General features: G+C 40.4%; 2 protein-coding genes and 1 long non-coding RNA gene across 3 annotated transcripts in view; 1 reads left to right on the top strand and 2 right to left on the bottom strand.

Moving 5' to 3' along the window:
* Nucleotides 1–23,460, bottom strand: part of LOC110510452 (low affinity immunoglobulin gamma Fc region receptor II-b) — a 252,069-nt gene that overhangs the window by 65,848 nt on the left and 162,761 nt on the right. The window lies entirely within an intron of this gene.
* LOC110514165 (butyrophilin subfamily 1 member A1) overlaps nucleotides 1–23,460 on the bottom strand; it is a 281,923-nt gene that overhangs the window by 118,990 nt on the left and 139,473 nt on the right. The window lies entirely within an intron of this gene.
* LOC118965956 lies at nucleotides 6,953–19,265 on the top strand. Its single transcript, XR_005053080.1, has 3 exons — nucleotides 6,953–7,304; nucleotides 8,067–8,109; nucleotides 18,873–19,265. It is a non-coding gene; the product is annotated as an uncharacterized LOC118965956 (long non-coding RNA).

Below are 23,460 nucleotides of genomic sequence, written 5' to 3'. Positions count from 1 at the left end.
CTTGGATTGCTTTCGATGTAAAGCATAATTTCCAAATCTGACACGACAGGTTGATTAACAAAAGGCTAATCTGTGTTTTCCTATATTGCACTTGTGATTTGATGAATATAAATATTTATAGTCATATTTATTGTATGTAGCGCTATGCTATTCAGCGGTTGATGATGACACTTATCCCGTTAGTGGGATTGCAGCCATAACAAGTTAAGCCATTTTGCCACAACTTTGGAAGTATGCTTGGGGTCATTGTCCATTTGGAAGACCCATTTGCAACCAAGCTTTAACCAAGCTTTAACTTCTTGACTTATGTCTTGAGATGTTGCTTCAATATATCCACATAATTTTCCTTCTCATGATGCCATCTATTTTGTGAAGTGCACCAGTCCCTCCTGCAGCAAAGCACCCCCACAACATGATGCTGCCACCACCGTGCTTCACGGTTGGGATGGTGTTCTTCGGCTTGCAAGCCTCCCCCTTTTCCCTCCAAGCATAACGATGGTCATTATGGCCAAACAGTTCTATTTTTGTTTCATCAGACCAGAGGACAAAAAGTTATATCTTTGTCCCCATGTGCAGTTGCAAACCGTAGTCTGGCTTTTTTTATGGCGGTTTTTGTGCAGCGGCTTCCTCCTTGCTGAGCGGCCTTTCAGGTTATGTCTATATAGGACTATTTTTTACTGTGGATATAGATACTTTTGTACCTGTTTCTTCCATCCTCTTCACAAGGTATTTTGCTGTTGTTCTGGGATTGATTTGCACTTTTCACACCAAAGTACATTTATTACTAGGAGACAAAACGCCTCTCCTTCCTGAGCGGTATGACAGCTGCGTGGTCCCATGGTGTTTAAACTTGCGTACTATTGTTTGTACAGATGAACGTGGTACCTTCAGGCGTTTGGAAATTGATCCCAAGGATGAACAAGACTTGTGGAGGTCTACAATTAGTTTTCTGAGGTCTTGGCTGATTTCTTTTGATTTTCCCATGATGTCAAGCAAAGAGGCCCTGAGTTTGAAGGTAGGCCTTGAAATACATCCACCGGTACACCTCCTATTGACTTAAATTATGTTAATCAGAAGCCATGACATCATTTTCTGGAATTTTCCTAGCTGTTTAAAGGCACAGTCAAACTAGTGTATGTAAACTTTTGACCCACTGGAATTGTGATACAGTGAATTATAAGTGAAACAATCTGTCTGTAAACAATTTTGGGAAAAATTACTTGTGTCATGCACAAAGTAGATGTCTTACCCGACTTGCCAAGACTATAGTTTGTTAACTTCTTGACGCACACATCCATGTCACAGGATCATTTTCGTCAGCAACCACTGAATAGCACAGTCAAATAATATTACTAGAAAATATTAATATTCATGAAATCACAAGTGCCATATAGGAAAACACAGTTTAGCCTTTTGTTAATCCACCTGTCGTCTTAGATTTTGAAATTATGCATATATATGTATATATATATTATATACATATTCTAGCATCTGCTTATGAGAAATAGGCCGTTTACTTTGGGAATGTTATTTTTCCAAACATAAAAATAGTGCCTCCTAGCTTCAAGAGGTTAAATAATAAGACATTTGTGGAGTGGTTGAAAAATGAGTTTCAATGACTCCAACCTAAGTGTATGTAAACTTTTGTGGAGAAATATTCACTCAAAGACTTTGCAGATACCAGAGCTTGTGAATTCAATTATACTTTTATTGCAGAGAGCAACAAAGCCTCCATGGAAGAACTGCCTCCTCATTCTTAGTGCTTGGCTTTTATACATTTTTACGGTTTTCTTCGGGTGAAGGAGAGTCGGAGCAAAATGCAGCTTGGTTGATTCGATACATCTTTAATGACGACGGAAAGACAATACAAAAAACAAGAAACGGACCGTGAAAACCTATACAGCCTATCTGGTGACAACAAACACAGAGACAGGAACAATCACCCACGAAACACTCAAAGAATATGGCTACCTAAATATGGTTCCCAATCAGAGACAACGATAATCACCTGCCTCTGATTGAGAACCAATTCAGACAGCCATAGACTTTGCTAGAGAACCCCACTAAGCCACAATCCCAATACCTACTAAAACCCCAAGACAAAACACACCACATAAATAAACCCATGTCACACCCTGGCCTGACCAAAATAATAAAGAAAACACAAAATACTTCGACCAGGGCGTGACACTAATAATGTCATCACCCCATTTGCTTTGTTACATAGTTTCCATTCTCTTATTGGCTCAGATATTGGGGCATATATTCTATTGGTGGCATGACATGCCACCTTTAGCTAATGTTCCTGTCCAAAGGTCTTTACAAGTTCAGACCTACATTATCAATGTATGCTTAATTGATATATTGTATGTTCAGATATGGCCCAGACCTGTCACGTCTTGTTGGTTTACCTTGCCTCATCTATACATATTCTGCTTACGTTCTGTTCTTTACATGTCCAATGGTCAAAATGTTGATCTAGATGGACACTCACATGGGTTCAGCCTTCATTCTCTTGACACATGTCTAATATTTAAACTTATATTGATTATTCGTTCTACTTCAAAAGGAAAAGTATAGATACTGAGAATCATCAGATGACTGGAAAATATCCAACAACTTCCGACTTCAACTGTATATGATGTTTATATATTATATACAGCTGGTGCTGTGATCCTGGAGAGACCTGTTTATATATGATGTTTATATATTATATACAGCTGGAGCTGTGATCCTGGAGAGACCTGTTTATATATGATGTTTATATATTATATACAGCTGGAGCTGTGATCCTGGAGAGACCTGTTTATATATGATGTTTATATATTATATACAGCTGGAGCTGTGATCCTGGAGAGACCTGTTTATATATTATATACAGCTGGAGCTGTGATCCTGGAGAGACCTGTTTATATATGATGTTTATATATTATATACAGCTGGAGCTGTGATCCTGGAGAGACCTGTTTATATATTATATACAGCTGGAGCTGTGATCCTGGAGAGACCTGTTTATATATGATGTTTATATATTATATACAGCTGGAGTTGTGATCCTGGAGAGACCTGTTTATATATTATATACAGCTGGAGCTGTGATCCTGGAGAGACCTGTTTATATATTATATACAGCTGGAGCTGTGATCCTGGAGAGACCTGTTTATATATTATATACAGCTGGTGCTGTGATCCTGGAGAGACCTGTTTATATATGATGTTTATATATTATATACAGCTGGAGTTGTGATCCTGGAGAGACCTGTTTATATATTATATACAGCTGGAGCTGTGATCCTGGAGAGACCTGTTTATATATGATGTTTATATATTATATACAGCTGGAGCTGTGATCCTGGAGAGACCTGTTTATATATGATGTTTATATATTATATACAGCTGGAGCTGTGATCCTGGAGAGCCCTGCCCTTCCTGTGACTGAGGGAGTTTCTGTGACTCTGCGCTGCAGACATCAGGGAACTCCCTTTAACCTCACAGCTGATTTCTACAAAGATGGATCCCTCATCAGGACTGAGACTACAGGAAGTATGACCATCCCTGCAGTATCCAAGTCAGATGAAGGACTCTACAAGTGTACCAACTCTAGCTCGAAAGGAGAATCACCAGAGAGCTGGATGACAGTAACAGGTCAGATGAGAAACCTTGACATTCAGATTATCTGGTTGTTCTTTACACTGTTAAATTTGAGACGTTATATTCATAATCATTTGTGTTCTTTGAAAAATCTCAAATATATTTGATTTGTTTAACACTTTTGTAGTTACTACATGATTCCATATGTTTTATTTCATAGTTTTTATTCTACAATGTAGAAATAGTACAAATAAATAAAAACCTTTGAATGAGTCCAAACTTTTGACTGGTACTGTATGTCTAAGATAATATTATTCTGATTGATTAGAACTATTTACTGTTGTTTCCTCTGGTGTTTTTCAAGATGGGGGCTCAACCTCATCCCCCTCCTCTCTCCCCCCCTCTCTCCCCCTCACTCTGTCTGTCTCTGGGTTGGTGGCTGCTCTCTCCATCTCTCTGATCATTCTACTGGTCCTGTTCTGCAAGAGGAACAAAGATGTAGCAGCTGAACCCAGAGATGTTACGTATGCTGACGTTAGAATCATACAGGAACCACAACCAAGGAGAAGGAGAGGTACACACACACACACACACACACACACACACACACACACACACACACACACACACACACACACACACACACACACACACACACACACACACACACACACACACACATAGTACAGTGTCTTTATGTCTTCAACCTGTTGTCTCGTCTCCTCCAGAGAAGTCTCCAGGAGCTGATCCAGTCTACTCTGCAGTGAAGACCTCCAACACCACAGGTACTGTAGTACTGTATAACACTATAACACCACAGGTACTGTAGTATTGTATAACACTATAACACCACAGGTACTGTAGTACTGTATAACACTATAACACCACAGGTACTGTAATACTGTATAACACTATAACACCACAGGTACTGTAGTAATGTATAACACTATAACACCACAGGTACTGCAATACTGTATAACACTATAACACCACAGGTACTGTAATACTGTATAACACTAACACCCCAGGTACTGTAATACTGTATAAAACTATAACACCACAGGTACTGTAGTACTGTATACCACTATAACACCACAGGTACTGTAATACTGTATAACACCACAGGTACTGTAATACTGTATCACACTAACACCACAGGTACTGTAGTACTGTATACCACTATAACACCACAGGTACTGTAATACTGTATAACACCACAGGTACTGTAATACTGCATAAAACTATAACACCACAGATACTGTAATACTGTATAACACCACAGGTACTGTAATACTGTATAACACCACAGGTACTGTATAACACTATAACACCACAGGTACTGTAATACTGTATAACACCACAGGTACTGTATAACACTATAACACCACAGACCACAGGTACTGTAATACTGTATAACACCACAGGTACTGTAATACTGTACAATACTCTAACACCACACGTAGTGTAATACTGTATAATACTCTAACACCACAGGTACTGTAATACTGTATAACACCACAGGTACTGTATAACACTATAACACCACAGGTACTGTAATACTGTATAACACCATAACACCACAGGTACTGTAATACTGTATAACACTATAACACCACAGATACTGTAGTACTGAATAACACTATAACAGGTACTGTAATACTGTATAACACTATAACACTTCAGGTACTGTAATACTGTATAACACTATAACACCACAGGTACTGTAATACTGTATAACACTATAACACCACAGGTACTGTAATACTGTATAACACTATAACACCACAGGTACTGTAATACTGTATAACACTATAACACCACAGGTACTGTAGTTCTGTATAACACCACAGGTACTGTAGTACTGTATAGCACTATAACACCACAGGTACTGTAATACTGTATAACATTATACCACCACAGGTACTGTAACACTGTATAAGACTCCAACACCACAGGTACCGTAATACTGTGTAACACTATAACACCTGTATAACACTATAACACCACAGGTATTGTAATACTGTATAACACTATAACACCACAGGTACTGTAATACTGTATAACACTATAACACCACAGGTACTGTAATACTGTATTTCTCATTTGGTGGTTCAGTCTGTGTTAATATCCTCTCTCTCCTGTGTTTAGTTCCAGGTGGATCTGGTCCAGTCTGTGTTAATATCCTCTCTCTCTCCTGTGTTTAGTTCCAGGTGGTCCAGTCTGTGTTAATATCCTCTCTCTCTCCTGTGTTTAGTTCCAGGTGGATCTGGTCCTGGTGATGTGACCTATGCTGACATCAACCACACAGAGAAGAGACAACACAACAGGAGGAGAGGTAGGAAGAAGGGAGAGACCAACATCTCCCCCCTCATCTTTCTGGAGTAAATAATATGACCAACAACACTCCCCTCATCTTTCTGGAGTAAATAATATGACCAACAACACTCCCCTCATCTTTCTGGAGTAAATAATGTGACCAACAACACTCCCCTCATCTTTCTGGAGTAAATAATATGACCAACAACACTCCCCTCATCTTTCTGGAGTAAATAATATGACCAACAACACTCCCCTCATCTTTCTGGAGTAAATAATGTGACCAACAACACTCCCCTCATCTTTCTGGAGTAAATAATATGACCAACAACACTCCCCTCATCTTTCTGGAGTAAATAATGTGACCAACAACACTCCCCTCATCTTTCTGGAGTAAATAATATGACCAACAACACTCCCCTCATCTTTCTGGATTAAATAATATGACCAACAACACTCCCTCATCTTTCTGGATTAAATAATGTGACCATCAACACTCCCCTCATCTTTCTGGAGTAAATAATATGACCAACAACACTCCCCTCATCTTTCTGGAGTAAATAATATGACCAACAACACTCCCCTCATCTTTCTGGAGTAAATAATATGACCAACAACACTCCCCTCATCTTTCTGGAATATGACCATCGTTTTAGTGCTTTCTTGTCTACTCAGCATATCATCATAATAAAATAAAATAATGTTTTAGTGTTTTAACATGACACTAACATGTAAACTGTTTATGCGCTTCTATCAGAGAACGTCGTTCCAGACCCTGTCTACTCAGCGGTGAAGACAGACAGAGATACAGGTCAGAAGGTCGTTCCAGATCCTGTCTACTCAGCGGTGAAGACAGACAGAGATACAGGTCAGAACGTCGTTCCAGACCCTGTCTACTCAGCAGTGAAGACAGACAGACAGAGATACAGGTCAGTAGGTCGTTCCAGACCCTGTCTACTCAGCGGTGAAGACAGACAGAGATACAGGTCAGAATGTCGTTCCAGACCCTGTCTACTCAGCGGTGAAGACAGACAGAGATACAGGTCAGAACATCGTTCCAGACCCTGTCTACTCAGCGGTGAAGACAGATAGACAGAGATACAGGTCAGTAGGTCGTTCCAGACCCTGTCTTCTCAGCAGTGAAGACAGACAGACAGAGATACAGGTCAGAAGGTCATTCCAGACCCTGTCTACTCAGCAGTGATGACAGACAGAGATACAGGTCAGAAGGTCATTCCAGACCCTGTCTACTCAGCAGTGAAGACAGACAGAGATACAGGTCAGAAGGTCATTCCAGACCCTGTCTACTCAGCAGTGAAGACAGACAGAGATACAGGTCAGAAGGTCATTCCAGACCCTGTCTACTCAGCAGTGAAGACAGACAGACAGAGATACAGGTCCGAAGGTCGTTCCAGACCCTGTCTACTCAGCAGTGATGACAGACAGAGATACAGGTCAGAAGGACGTTCCAGACCATGTCTACTTTTTTGTGTGCATGTGTACCTCACTTTTTGGTCTGAATTTACAAATGAAGCACTGTGTCTAGTGTAGATAATCAGTGTACCTTATAAACCGCTGTGTCTAGTGTAGATAATCATTGTACCTTATAAACCACTGTGTCTAGTGAAGATAATCATTGTACAATATAAACCACTGTGTCTAGTGAAGATAATCAGTGTACCATATAAACAGCTGTGTCTAGTGAAGATAATCATTGTACAATATAAACCACTGTGTCTAGTGAAGATAATCATTGTACCATATAAACAGCTGTGTCTAGTGAAGATAATCATTGTACCATATAAACAGCTGTGTCTAGTGAAGATAATCATTGTACCATATAAACCACTGTGTCTAGTGAAGATAATCAGTGTACCATATAAACAGCTGTGTCTAGTGAAGATAATCATTGTACCATATAAACAGCTGTGTTTTCTAGAACCAAAAATATAGTTGTTTAAGCTCTTTGCAAAAGACACAAAAATAAAACTTAAGAACAGGAAACATAGAAATAGCTAACAAAGAACAGATATACCGCTACTTAGATTTGCTTTAAAGTGGTATGACAGATCTATAACACATTTCTATGTGGATTTTGTTGGGTTGCTCAAAAAGTTAGATATTGCCATTTTAACAAATGTAATCTGTGTGAACTTTAGGTAGAGCTGTATCTGGATCCAGGGACGGAATGTACAGACTGAGGTATGTCCAGATCACTGTATCAATAACCCTAATGTACAGACTGAGGTAGGTCCAGATCACTGTATCACTAACCCTAATGTACAGACTGAGGTAGGTCCAGATCACTGTATCACTAACCCTAATGTACAGACTGAGGTAGGTCCAGATCACTGTATCACTAACCCTAATGTACAGACTGAGGTAGGTCCAGATCACTGTATCACTAACCCTAATGTACAGAGAGGTAGGTCCTGATCACTGTATCACTAACCCTAATGTACAGACTGAGATAGGTCCAGATCACTGTATCACTAACCCTAATGGACAGACTGAGGTAGGTCCAGATCACTTTATCACTAACCCTAATGCTCAGACTGAGGTAGGTCCAGATCACTGTATCACTAACCCTAATGTACAGACTGAGGTAGGTCCAGATCACTGTATCAATAACCCTAATGTACAGACTGAGGTACGGACAGATCACTGTATCACTAACCCTAATGTACAGACTGAGGTAGGTCCAGATCACTGTATCACTAACCCTAATGTACAGACTGAGGTAGGTCCAGATCACTGTATCACTAACCCTAATGTACAGACTGAGGTAGGTCCAGATCACTGTATCACTAACCCTAATGTACAGACTGAGGTAGGTCCAGATCACTGTATCACTAACCCTAATGTACAGAGAGGTAGGTCCTGATCACTGTATCACTAACCCTAATGTACAGACTGAGATAGGTCCAGATCACTGTATCACTAACCCTAATGGACAGACTGAGGTAGGTCCAGATCACTTTATCACTAACCCTAATGCTCAGACTGAGGTAGGTCCAGATCACTGTATCACTAACCCTAATGTACAGACTGAGGTAGGTCCAGATCACTGTATCACTAACCCTAATGTACAGACTGAGGTAGGTCCAGATCACTGTATCACTAACCCTAATGTACAGACTGAGGTAGGTGAAGATCACTGTATCACTAACCCTAATGTACAGACTGAGGTAGGTCCAGATCACTGTATCACTAACCCTAATCTACAGACTGAGGTAGGTGCAGATCACTGTATCACTAACCCTAATGTACAGACTGAGGTAGGTAACAGATCACTGTATCACTAACCCTAATGTACAGACTGAGGTAGGTCCAGATCACTAACCCTAATGTACAGACTGAGGTAGGTCCAGATCACTAACCCTAATGTACAGACTGAGGTAGGTCCAGATCACTAACCCTAATCTACAGACTGAGGTAGGTCCAGATCACAGTATCACTAACCCTAACTTCAACCCCAACTTCAACTCTAACCCTAACTTCAACTCTAACCTTAACTTCAACTCTAACCCTAACCCTAACTTCAACTCTAACCCTAACTTCAACTCTAACACTAACTTCAACTCTAACCCTAACTTCAACTCTGACCCTAACTTCAACTCTAACCCTAACTTCGACTCTAACTCTAACCCTAACTTCGACTCTAACTCTAACTTCAACTCTAACCCTAACTTCAACTCTGACCCTAACTTCAACTCTAACCCTAACTTCGACTCTAACTCTAACCCTAACTTCGACTCTAACTCTAACTTCAACTCTAACCCTAACCCTAACTTCAACTCTAACCCTAACTTCAACTCTAACCCTAACTTCAACTCTAACCCTAACTTTAACTCTAACCCTAACTTCGACTCTAACTCTAACCCTAACTTCAACTCTAACCCTAACTTCAACTCTAACCCTAACTTCAACTCTAACCCTAACCCTAACTTCAACTCTAACCCTAACCCTAACTTCAACTCTAACCCTAACCCTAACTTAAACTCTAACCCTAACTTCGACTCTAACCCTAACCCTAACTTCAACTCTAACCCTAACTTCAACTCTAACCCTAACTTCAACTCTAACCCTAACTTCAACTCTTCAACTCAACCTTAACTTGAAAATGAAGTGTTTGATATGATTGATGTAGCATGTTGTGTTATGAATGATGTAGCATGTTGTGTTTGTTACTAATGATGTAGAATGTTGTGTTATGAATGATGTAGCATGTTGTGTTATGAATGATGAGCATGTTGTGTTTGTTACTAATGATGTAGTATGTTGTGTTATGAGGAATATAGCATGTTGTGTTTGTTAATAATGATGTAGCATTATGTGTTATGAATGATGTAGCATGTTGTGTTATGAATGATGTAGCATGTTGTGTTTGTTAATAATGATGTAGCATGTTGTGTTTGTTATGAATGATGTATCATGTTGTTTGTTATGAATGATGTAGCATGTTGTGTTATGAATGATGTGGCGTGTTGTGTTTGTTACTAATGATGTAGTATGTTGTTTGTTATGAATGATGTGGCGTGTTGTGTTATGAAGAATATAGCATGTTGTGTTTGTTAATATAATGTAGCATGTTGTGTTTGTTATGAATGATGTAGCATGTTGTGTTATGAATAATGTATCATGTTGTGTTTGTTATGAATGATGTAGCATGTTGTGTTATGAATGATGTAGCATGTTGTGTTTGTTACTAATGATGTAGCATGTTGTGTTTGTTACTAATGATGTAGCATGTTGTGTTATGAAGAATATAGCTTGTTGTGTTTGTTAATAACGATGTAACATGTTGTACTATTTCTTCTGAACTTGTCTGTTTGTCTCACTTTCACACCCAGAGACTGTTTCTGAGAGTTACACACACAAGCCACTACACCCAGAGGCCTAGCTTGTGGCATTTAGCATTGTGAGGTTGTGTTGTGTGTTACATGTCTGTGTGAGAGAGAAAGAGATAGAGAGAGAGATAAAGTTGAAGTCAGAAGTTTACATACACCTTAGCCAAATACATTTAAACTCAGTTTTTCACAATTCCTGACATTTAATCCTAGTAAAAAATCCCTGTTTTAGGTCAGTTAGGATCACCACTTTATTTTAAGAATGTGAAATGGAATTTTGATACAGTGAAATAATCTGGCTGTAAACAATTGTAGAAGTCCTAACCGAATTGCCAAAACTATAGTTTGTTAACAAGAAATGTATGGAGTGGTTGAAAATAGTTTTAATGACTACAAACTAAGTGTATGTAAACTTCCAACTTCACCATGGAATGCAACACAGTGTGCTTCAAAATCATAACAATAACAACTGAACAACCAAAAAGCTCCCTGAGGAAAAGCTAAGCTAAAAATATGTGTTTTAAGATCTATTTTAATATGTCCACAGTTTCACTTACCCTCAGGTTCTCTGGCAGGCTATTCTAGAGGCTGGGGGTATAACAACTAAAGGCTGGGGGCATAGTAACTAAAGGCTGGGGGCATAGTAACTACAGGCTGGGGGCATAGTAACTACAGGCTGGGGGCATAGTAACTACAGGCTGGGGGCATAGTAACTACAGGCTGGGGGCATAGTAACTACAGGCTGGGGACATAGTAACTAAAGGCTGGGAGCATAGTAACTAAATGCTCTCTCCACGCCTCTTGGTTCCCCTCATGTTCTCTGGCAGGTTGTTATAGTATAGTAACTAAAGGCTGTCTCTCCATGCCTCTTGGTCCTAGGCTTTGGGATAGTTAAAAGGCTTCCTCTCCATGCCTCTTGGTCCTGGGCTTTGGGATAGTTAAAAGGCTGTCTCTCCATGCCTCTTGGTCCTAGGCTTTGGGATAGTTAAAAGGCTGTCTCTCCATGCCTCTTGGTCCCAGGCTTTGGGATAGTTAAAAGGCTGTCTCTCCATGCCTCTTGGTCCTAGGCTTTGGGATAGTTAAAAGGCTGTCTCTCCATGCCTCCTGGTCCTAGGCTTTGGGATAGTTAAAAGGCTGTCTCTCCATGCCTCTTGGTCCTGGGCTTTGGGATAGTTAAAAGGCTGTCTCTCCATGCCTCTTGGTCCCAGGCTTTGGGGTAGTTAAAAGGCTGTCTCTCCATGCCTCTTGGTCCTGGGCTTTGGGATAGTTAAAAGGCTGCCTCTCCATGCCTCTTGGTCCCAGGCTTTGGGATAGTTAAAAGGCTGTCTCCCCATGCCTCTTGTTCCTAGGCATTGGGATAGTTAAAAGGCTGTCTCTCCATGCCTCTTGGTCCCAGGCTTTGGGATAGTTAAAAGGCTGTCTCTCCATGCCTCTTGGTCCCAGGCTTTGGGACAGTTAAAAGGCTGTCTCTCCATGCCTCTTGGTCCTGGGCTTTGGGGTAGTTAAAAGGCTGTCTCCCCATGCCTCTTGGTCCCAGGCTTTGGGATAGTTAAAAGGCTGTCTCTCCATGCCTCTTGGTCCCAGGCTTTGGGACAGTTAAAAGGCTGTCTCTCCATGCCTCTTGGTCCTGGGCTTTGGGGTAGTTAAAAGGCTGTCTCCCCATGCCTCTTGGTCCCAGGCTTTGGGATAGTTAAAAGGCTGTCTCTCCATGCCTCTTGGTCCGAGGCTTTGGGACAGTTAAAAGGCTGTCTCTCCATGCCTCTTGGTCCTTGGCTTTGGGATAGTTAAAAGGCTGCCTCTCCATGCCTCTTGGTCCTAGGCTTTGGGATAGTTAAAAGGCTGTCTCTCCATGTCTCTTGGTCCTAGGCTTTGGGGTAGTTAAAAGGCTGTCTCTCCATGCCTCTTGGTCCTAGGCTTTGGGATAGTTAAAAGGTTGTCTCTCCATGCCTCTTGGTCCTGGGCTTTGGGATAGTTAAAAGGCTGTCTCTCCATGCCTCTTGGTCCTGGGCTTTGGGATAGGTAAAAGGCCAGAGGACCTGAGGGACCTAATGCGTACATATCTTTAAGCATGTCTGACATGTATTCAGGTGCACAATCGTGGATTGATTGGTAAAAAACCAATAGAATAATAATAAAATGAATTCTAAAACACAACGGCACCCAGTGCAGAGACCTTAAAACTGGTGTAATGTGTTCTCCATCGTACAGAGACCTTAAAACCGGTGTAATGTGTTCTCCATTGTACAGAGACCTTAAAACTGGTGTAATGTGTTCTCTCCATCTGGTCTTGGTCAGTACCCTGCAGCATTCTGTATGTTTTACAGTACAGAGACCTTAAAACCGGTGTAATGTGTTCTCTCTGTCTGGTCAGTACCCTGCAGCATTCTGTATGTTTTACAGTACAGAGACCTTAAAACCTGTGTAATGTGTTCTCTCTGTCTGGTCTTGGTCAGTACCCTGCAGCATTCTGTATGTTTTACAGTACAGAGACCTTAAAACCTGTGTAATGTGTTCTCTGTCTGGTCTTGGTCAGTACCCTGCAGCATTCTGTATGTTTACTCATGTCGGTAGCGGGTTTTGGTAGCACTGTATTGTCCTCAAAGCGAGCAAAGATGTTGTTTAATGTGTTTTGAACGATGTAGCATATATGTTTGCTATTATTACCTTTATTTAACTAGTCAAGTCAGTTAAGAACACATTTTTTTTTTCAATGACGGCCTAGGAACAGTAGGTTAACTGCCTGTTCAGGGGCAGAATGGGAGATTTGTACCTTGTCAGCTCGGGGATATGAACTTGCAACCTTCCGGTTACTAGTCCAACGCTCTGTTTGCGGACGACACAACAGTGGTAGGCTTGATTACCAACAACAACGAGACGGCCTACAGGGAGGAGGTGAGGGCCCTCGGAGTGTGGTGTCAGGAAAATAACCTCACACTCAACGTCAACAAAACTAAGGAGATGATTGTGGACTTCAGGAAACAGCAGAGGGAACACCCCCCTATCCACATCGATGGAACAGTAGTGGAGAGGGTAGTAAGTTTTAAGTTCCTCGGCGTACACATCACAGACAAACTGAATTGGTCCACCCACACAGACAGCATCGTGAAGAAGGCTCAGCAGCGCCTCTTCAACCTCAGGAGGCTGAAGAAATTCGGCTTGTCACCAAAAGTACTCACAAACTTCTACAGATGCACAATCGAGAGCATCCTGTCAGGCTGTATCACCGCCTGGTACAGCAACTGCTCCGCCCACAACCGTAAGGCTCTCCAGAGGGTAGTGAGGTCTGCACAACGCATCACCGAGGGCAAACTACCTGCCCTCCAGGACACATACACCCCCGATGTCACAGGAAGGCCATAAAGATCATCAAGGACAACAACCACCCGAGCCACTGCCTGTTCACCCCGCTATCGTCCAGAAGGCGAGGTCAGTACAGGTGCATCAAAGCTGGGACCGAGAGACTGAAAAACAGCTTCTATCTCAAGGCCATCAGACTGTTAAACAGCCACCACTAACATTGAGTGGCTGCTGCCAACACACTGACTCAACTCCAGCCACTTTAAGAATGGGAATTGATTGGAATTGATGTAAAATATATCACTAGCCACTTTAAACAATGCTACTTAATATAATGTTTACATACCCTACATTATTCATCTCATATGTATACGTATATACTGTACTCTATATCATCTACTGCATCTTTATGTAATACATGTATCACTAGCCACTTTAAACTATGCTACTTTGTTTACATACTCATCTCATATGTATATACTGTACTCGATACCATCTACTGCATCTTGCCTATGCCCCTCTGTACCATCACTCATTCATATATCTTTATGTACATATTCTTTATCCCTTTACACTTATGTGTTTAAGGTAGTAGTTTTGGAATTGTTAGCTAGATTACTCGTTGGTTATTACTGCATTGTCGGAACTAGAAGCACAAGCATTTCGCTACACTCGCATTAACATCTGCTAACCATGTGTATGTGACAAATAAATTTGATTTGATTTGACATTTAAACAGTATAACATGAAGCTCTGGTCTGGTGCCTGACATTTAAACAGTATAACATGATGCTCTGGTGGCTGACATTTAAACAGTATAACACGATGCTCTGGTCTGGTGGCTGACATTTAAACAGTTTAACATGATGCTCTGGTCTGGTGGCTGACATTTAAACAGTATAACATGATGCTCTGGTCTGGTGGCTGACATTTAAACAGTTTAACATGATGCTCTGGTCTGGTGGCTGACATTTAAACAGTATAACATGATGCTCTGGTCTGGTGGCTGACATTTAAACAGTTTAACATGATGCTCTGGTCTGGTGGCTGACATTTAAACAGTATAACATGATGCTCTGGTAGCTAACATTTAAACAGTATAACAATGATGTGCTTGTCTGGTGGCTGACATTTAAACGGTATAACATGATGCTCTGGTCTGGTGGCTGACATTTAAACAGTTTAACATGATGCTCTGGTCTGGTGGCTGACATTTAAACAGTATAACATGATGCTCTGGTCTGGTGGCTGACATTTAAACAGTATAACATGATGCTCTGGTCTGGTGGCTGACATTTAAACAGTATAACATGATGCTCTGGTCTGGTGGCTGACATTTAAACAGTATAACATGATGCTCTGGTCTGGTGTCTGACATTTAATTAAAAAGTATAGCATGATACTCTGCTCTGGTGGCTGACATTTAAACAGTATAACATGATGCTCTGGTCTGGTGGCTGACATTTAAACAGTATAACATGATACTCAAAAGACCCAAAGTCACCAAATGAAACGTCCTTACAACTGACAGAATTAGTAAAAATAGAGGCTGTTCAGAGCAGGAGATCTGTGGCTGTTTGAGGTTAGAGCTATATGTGAACAACATCACCCACACCTCTGTCCCTCTGTCACACATTTCACATGTTTTAGTCATTTATCAGACTCTCTAGTCCAGAGAGACGTACAGTAGAGAGTCATTTAACAGACTCTCTTCTCTTACAGTAGGGAGTCATTTAACAGACTCTCTAGTCCATTGAGACTTACAGTAGAGAGTAATTTAACAGACTCTCTTCTCTTACAGTAGGGAGTCATTTAACAGACTCTCTAGTCCATTGAGACTTACAGTAGAGAGTAATTTAACAGACTCTCTTCTCTTACAGTAGTGAGTCATTCGACAGACTCTCTTCTCTTACAGTAGGGAGTCATTTAACAGACTCTCTAGTCCATTGAGACTTACAGTAGAGAGTCATTTAACAGACTCTCTAGTCCAGTGAGACTTACAGTAGGGAGTCATTTAACAGACTCTCTTCTCTTGAAGTAGTGAGTAATTTAATTCTTGCGACTAGCAATCCCGGATCCGGGATCGTAATCATAGCCTCAAACGAATTAGCATAACGCAGCGGACATAAATACCCCTAGAAAATGTTCCTATTCATGAAAATCGCAAATGAAATATATTCAAACACAAGCTTAGCCTTTTGTTAATCACACTGTCATCTCAGATTTTCAAAATATGCGTTACTGCCAACGCTAGACAAGTATTTGTGTAAGTTTATCATGGCATAATGCTATGCTAGGCTCTGCTGGCAGCAGGCACGAAAATAAGAAAAGCAACCAAATTAAATCATTTACCTTTGAAGAACTTCGGATGTTTTCACTCAGGAGACTCCCAGTTAGATAGCAAATGTTCCTTTTTTCCCAAAATATTATTTTTGTAGCGGAAATAGCTCCCGTTTGTTCATCATGCTTGGCTGAGAAATCGACCGGAAAATGCTACCACTACAACGCTAAACTTTTTTCAAAATTAGCTCCATAATATCGACAGAAACACGGCAAACGTTGTTTAGGATCCATCCTCAAGGTGTTTTTAACATATATATTCGATAATATATCCATCAAGGCAATTGGTTTCTCATAAGAAGCGATTGGAAAAATGGCTACCTCAGTATTTTACGCAAGATTTTCTGCGGGAGACACCATGTGACCACTTGCTAAATATGGTCCCTTACGGCTATTCTTCAATAGAAATGCGTAAAAAGACGTCACAATGCTGTAGACACCTTGGGGAATACGTGGAAAACATAAGCTCATTCGTAGCTCATTCACAGCCATATAAGGAGTCATTGGCATGAGGCGGTTTCAAAAAATGCGGCACTTCCTGGTTGGATTTTTATCTGGGTTTCGCCTGTAACATCAGTTCTGTTGCACTCACAGACAATATCTTTGAAGTTTTGGAAACATCAGAGTGTTTTCTATCCAAAGCTGTCAATTATATGCATAGTCGAGCATCTTTTCGTGACAAAATATCTTGTTTTAAAACGGGAACGTTTTTCATCCCAAAATTCAAATAGCGCCCCCTAACACTTAATTTAACAGACTCTCTTCTCTTGAAGTAGTGAGTCATTTAACAGACTCTCTTCTCTTGAAGTAGTGAGTCATTTAACAGACTCTCTTCTCTTACAGTAGTGAGTCATTTAACAGACTCTCTTCTCTTGAAGTAGTGAGTCATTTAACAGACTCTCTTCTCTTGAAGTAGTGAGTCATTTAACAGACTCTCTTCTCTTACAGTAGTGAGTCATTTAACAGACTCTCTTCTCTTGAAGTAGTGAGTCATTGAACAGACTCTCTTCTCTTGAAGTAGTGAGTCATTTAACAGACTCTCTTCTCTTGAAGTAGTGAGTCATTTAACAGACTCTCTTCTCTTACAGTAGTGAGTCATTTAACAGACTCTCTTCTCTTGAAGTAGTGAGTCATTGAACAGACTCTCTTCTCTTGAAGTAGTGAGTCATTTAACAGACTCTCTTCTCTTGAAGTAGTGAGTCATTTAACAGACTCTCTTCTCTTACAGTAGTGAGTCATTTAACAGACTCTCTTCTCTTGAAGTAGTGAGTCATTTAACAGACTCTCTTCTCTTGAAGTAGTGAGTCATTTAACAGACTCTCTTCTCTTACAGTAGTGAGTCATTTAACAGACTCTCTAGTCCAGTGAGACTTACTGTCGAGAGCGGATATATTTTTTTATTTTTCCAAGCGCCATTCTCTACCAACTGAGCCACACAGGACACAGACACACAAACTGAGCCACACACACAGACACGCATGCAGAGAAACGAAAACACACACAAACACACACACAGAGACCCACACAGACCCACAGACGCAGAGACCCACACAGACCCACAGACACACAGAGACACACAAACACAAAAAGATGCACATGTGCCTTCCTGTTCTGTCCGTCTGCCTCCCCCTCCTCCTCTGTGTTGCTGCAGCAACAGGGTCTATTTTAGTCTCCATGGGAATCTACATATTCTGATTGATGTACATTCAGAGTTCTAAACACTTAAAACACCAGTCAAACACCTGGTTGGAATCAGTCATTATAATTGGGCTGTATGTTGGGGTGTATAAATGTATCTAACTACACATTAAACACTGAGACATGTTGGGGTGTATAAATGTATCTAACTACACATTAAACACTGAGACCTGTTGGGGTGTATAAATGTATCTAACTACACATTAAACACTGAGACCTGTTGGGGTGTATAACTGTATCTAACTACACATTAAACACTGAGACCTGTTGGGGTGTATAAATGTATCTAACTACACATTAAACACTGAGACCTGTTGGGGTGTATAAATGTATCTAACTACACATTAAACACTGAGACCTGTTGGGGTGTATAAATGTATCTAACTACACATTAAACACTGAGACCTGTTGGGGTGTATAAATGTATCTAACTACACATTAAACACTGAGACCTGTTGGGGTCTATAACTGTTCCTGTGGTGTTCCTGTGGTGTTGGAGGTCTTCATTGTTGTAGACTGGATCAGCTCCTATGTCCCTCACTCATCTCTCTCTCCTCTCTCTTTACCTTGTGACCCTGTTCATCAGAACATCATGGTGTTGGAGGTCTTCACTGTAGTAGACTGGATCAGCTCCTCTGTCCCTCACTCATCTCTCTCTCCTCTCTCTTTACCTAGAGACCCTGTTCATCAGAACATCATGGTGTTGGAGGTCTTCACTGTAGTAGACTGGATCAGCTCCTTTGTCCCTCACTCATCTCTCTCTCCTCTCTCTTTACCTAGAGACCCTGTTCATCAGAACATCATGGTGGATGGAAAAAGATGCACAACCCTGTCAGTCCATCTCTTTACTTCTCTTTTCTCTTATATTCTCTCTCCCTCCTTCCCTTATCTTTAACCAACTGCAGCCTTGACCGCCAACAGCATCAGCAACAGAGAGGTGTGAAGTTTCCACAACAGAGAGAGTCAGTTTATCATGTACTTCTCTTTAGACACTGCAGCCTTGACCTCCATCAACAGAGTTAGAGTTAGTTTATCATGAGAACATACAGACACCACTAACTGGAACTATCAACAACAAGAGTTAGTTTATCATGAGAACATACAGACACCACTAACTGGAACTATCAACAACAAGAGTTAGTTTATCATGAGAAATACAGACACCACTGACTGGAACTATCAACAACAATAGTTAGTTTATCATGAGAAATACAGACACCACTGACTGGAACTATCAACAACAGAGTTGGTTTATGACTGGAACCAGCTGACAGTATCAGTTGTGAAGGCTTCAATACTACTAACAGAAGGGAAGTTGTAGTGTTTTGTCCATGATGAATGATGTAAAGACTTCATTACTACTAACAGAAGGGAAGTTGTAGTGTTATGTCCATGATGAATGATGTAAAGACTTCATTACTACTAACAGAAGGAATGTTGTGGTGTTTTGTCCATGATGAATGATGTAAAGACTTCAATACTACTAACTGAATGGAAGTTGTAGTGTTGTGTCCATGATGAATGATGTAAAGACTTCAATGTGTTTTATATTGAGCTGGTCTGTTATATTCTGTTTGTTCATGTGAAATTGGAAAGTGTATTTTTCTATAATGTCGTTGTGGGTGTTTATCTTGAGCAACACCATTGTATGGCTGCCAACTTGTCAAATAAAGCTTCCTAAAATGTGTTAGAAAATGTGTCAGTTTGTCACTTTCATGAGTTTGGAGAAATAACATTGTCTCTAATCTAGTGGAGTAACAACATGTTCCACTACTGAAGACATTGTCTCTATTCTAGTGGAGTAATAACATGTTCCACTACTGAAGACATTGTCTCTAATCTAGTGGAGTAATAACATGTTCCACTCCTGAAGACATTGTCTCTAATCTAGTGGAGTAATAACATGTTCCACTACTGAAGACATTGTCTCTAATCTAGTGGAGTAATAACATGTTCCACTACTGAAGACATTGTCTCTAATCTAGTGGAGTAATAACATGTTCCACTACTGAAGACATTGTCTCTAATATAGTGTAGTAATAACATGTTCCACTACTGAAGACATTGTCTCTAATCTAGGTGTTAGTAATAACATGTTCCACTACTGAAGACATTGTATCTAATCTAGTGGAGTAATAACATGTTCCACTACTGGAGATCTGGGTTGTGCCTTTAAATTTCTAGAAAATGAACGACTAAGGAAGTATGTTTCACTTCTCTTTTTGACTTCTCTAACTCCAAACCCCGGCCTGGTCTGATTGGTCTGTTTCTCAAGCATTCCCGAAGTCTTGTGATATTGTGCCTCTGGGTTTAGAAATTTCTGGTGGGTATTAGCAGCAACAGAGCAGGTTTGAATCCTAAGCTATCTGCTTACACATTGTTTGAAGTACAATAGACCAACATAGCTACCGTAGTAGGTCAAAGCTGTGTGCTGGAAAACCTTGGTAGAGCATGGGTGTAGAAGGAATTGTGGTGCTCGTGTGAATTTCTTTTCTTTTCGGGCTAAAGACCAATGCCTACTTCTCACTTTAAACATACTTTATTTTTTGTAATTAAATACAGTGCCTTCAGAAAGTATTCATACCCCTTGACTTATTCCACATTTTGTTGTCTTACAGCCTGAATTCAAAATGTATTAAAATGTTATTTCTCACCCACCCCACAATGACATCACAATACCCCATAATGACATCACAATACCCCACAATGACATCACAATACCACACAATGACAAGGTGAAAACATGTTTTTAGAAATGTACAGTTCTTGAAAATGAAGTACATATATATATGGAATTCACACCCCTGGTTCAATACATTAACTCTGTACCCCCTGTATATTGTCTCGCTGTTGTTATTTTACTGCTGCTCTGTTATTTTGTATTTCTTATTCTGCTCTTTAATGTGATTTGTATTTCTTATTCGTCTTTTTAAAACTGCATTGATGGTTAAGGGCTTGTCAGTAAGCATTTCATGGTAAGGTTGAATTCGGCGCATGTAACCAATAACATTTGATTTGATGTTAGAATCACATTTGGCAGCGAATAGTGATTACAGCTGTACGTATTTCTGTCTCTAAGAGCTGTAAGTGTTTCTGTCTCTAAGAGCTGTAAGTGTTTCTGTCTCTAAGAGCTGTGAATCTTTCTGTCTCTAAGAGCTGTAAGTATTACTGTCTCTAAGAGCTGTAAGTATTTCTTTCTCTAAGAGCTGTAAGTATTACTGTCCCTAAGAGCTGTAAGTATTACTGTCTCTAAGAGCTGTAAGTATTACTGTCTCTAAGAGCTGTAAGTATTTCTGGATAAGTCCCTAAGAGCTGTAAGTATTTCTGGGTAAGTCTATAAGAGCTGTAAGTATTTCTGGTTAAGTCTCTAAGAGCTGTGAGTCTTTCTGGGTAAGTCTCTAAGAGCTGTGAGTATTTCTGTTGCTAAGAGCTGTAAGTATTACTGTCTCTGTGAGCTGTAAGTATTTCTGGGTAAGTCCCTAAGAGCTGTAAGTATTTCTGGGTAAGTCTATAAGAGCTGTAAGTATTTCTGGTTAAGTCTCTAAGAGCTGTGAGTCTTTCTGGGTAAGTCTCTAAGAGCTGTGAGCATTTCTGTTGCTAAGAGCTGTAAGTATTACTGTCTCTATGAGCTGTAAGTATTTCTGGGTAAGTCCCTAAGAGCTGTAAGTATTTATGGGTAAGTCTATTAGAGCTGCAAGTATGTCTGGGTAAGTCTCTAAGAGCTGTAAGTATTTCTGTCTCTAAGAGCTGTAAGTATTTCTGGGTAAGTCTATAAGAGCTGTAAGTATTTCTGGTTAAGTCTCTAAGAGATGTGAGTCTTTCTGGGTAAGTCTCTAAGAGTTGTGAGTATTTCTGTTGCTAAGAGCTGTAAGTATTACTGTCTCTAAGAGCTGTAAGTATTTCTGGGTAAGTCCCTAAGAGCTGTACGTTTTTCTGGGTATGTCTCTAAGAGCTGTGAGTCTTTCTGGGTAAGTCTCTAAGAACTGTGAGTCTTTCTGGGTAAGTCTCTAAGAGTTGTGAGTCTTTCTGGGTAAGTCTCTAAGAGCTGTAAGTATTTATGGGTAAGTCTCTAAGAGCTGTGAGTCTTTCTGGGTAAGTCTCTAAGAACTGTGAGTCTTCCTGGGTAAGTCTCTAAGAGCTGTGAGTCTTTCTGTGTATGTCTCTAAGAGCTGTAAGTATTTCTGGGTAAGTCTCTAAGAGCTGTGAGTCTTTCAGGGTAAGTCTCTAAGAGCTGAGAGTCTTTATGGGTAAGTCTCTAAGAGCTGTGAGTCTTTCTGGGTATGTCTCTAAGAGCTGTAAGTATTTCTGGCTCTAAGAGCTGTGCGTATTTCTGGGTAAGTCTCTAAGAGTTGTATGTTTTTCTGGGTAAGTCTCTAAGAGCTGTAAGTATTTCTGTTGCTAAGAGCTGTAAGTATTTATGTCTCTAAGAGCTGTACGATTTTCTGGTTAAGTCTCTAAGAGCTGTACGTTTTTCTGGGTATGTCTCTAAGAGCTGTGAGTCTTTCTGGGTAAGTCTCTAAGAGGTGTGAGTCTTTCTGGGTATGTCTCTAAGAGCTGAGAGTCTTTCTGGGTAAGTCTCTAAGAGCTGTGAGTCTTTCTGGGTAAGTCTCTAAGAGCTGTAAGTATTTCTATGTAAGTCTCTAAGAGCTGTAACTATTTCTGGCTCTAATAGCTGTGAGAATTTCTGGGTCAGTCTCTAAGAGCGGTAAGTATTTCTGGGTAAGTCTCTAAGAGCGGTAAGTATTTCTGGGTAAGTCTCTAAGAACGGTAAGTATTTCTGGGTAAGTCTCTAAGAGCGGTACGTATTTCTGGGTAAGTCTCTAAGAGCGCTAAGTATTTCTGGGTAAGTCTATAAGAGCAGTAAGTATTTCTGGGTAAGTCGCTAAGAGGACATTCAATGTTGTCTTTGACTGTAACTAGGCCACTCAGGGACATTCAATGTCGTCTTTGAAAGCAACTGACTGATTAAAACAGGTATTTTCAACAGGTCCAGTCTGTGTTAATATCCTCTCTCAGCTGGTCCAGTCTGTGTTAATATGACTATCTTCTCTCAGCTGGTCCAGTCTGTGTTGATATGACTCTCTTCTCTCAGCTGGTCCAGTCTGTGTTGATATGACTCTCCTCTCTCAGCTGGACTAGTCTGTGTTAATGTGACTATCCTCTCTCAGCTGGACTAGTCTGTGTTGATATGACTATCCTCTCTCAGCTGTAATAGTCTGTGTTAATATGACTATCCTCTCTCAGCTGGTCCAGTCTGTGTTAATATCCTCTCTCAGCTGGTCCAGTCTGTGTTAATATCCTCTCTCAGCTAGTCCAGTCTGTGTTAATATCCTCTCTCATCTGGTCCAGTCTGTGTTAATATCCTCTC

Source organism: Oncorhynchus mykiss, chromosome 9, assembly GCF_013265735.2.
Source record: "Oncorhynchus mykiss isolate Arlee chromosome 9, USDA_OmykA_1.1, whole genome shotgun sequence".
Classification (NCBI taxonomy): domain Eukaryota; kingdom Metazoa; phylum Chordata; class Actinopteri; order Salmoniformes; family Salmonidae; genus Oncorhynchus; species Oncorhynchus mykiss.
This window is presented reverse-complemented; position numbering and strand designations above follow the sequence as displayed.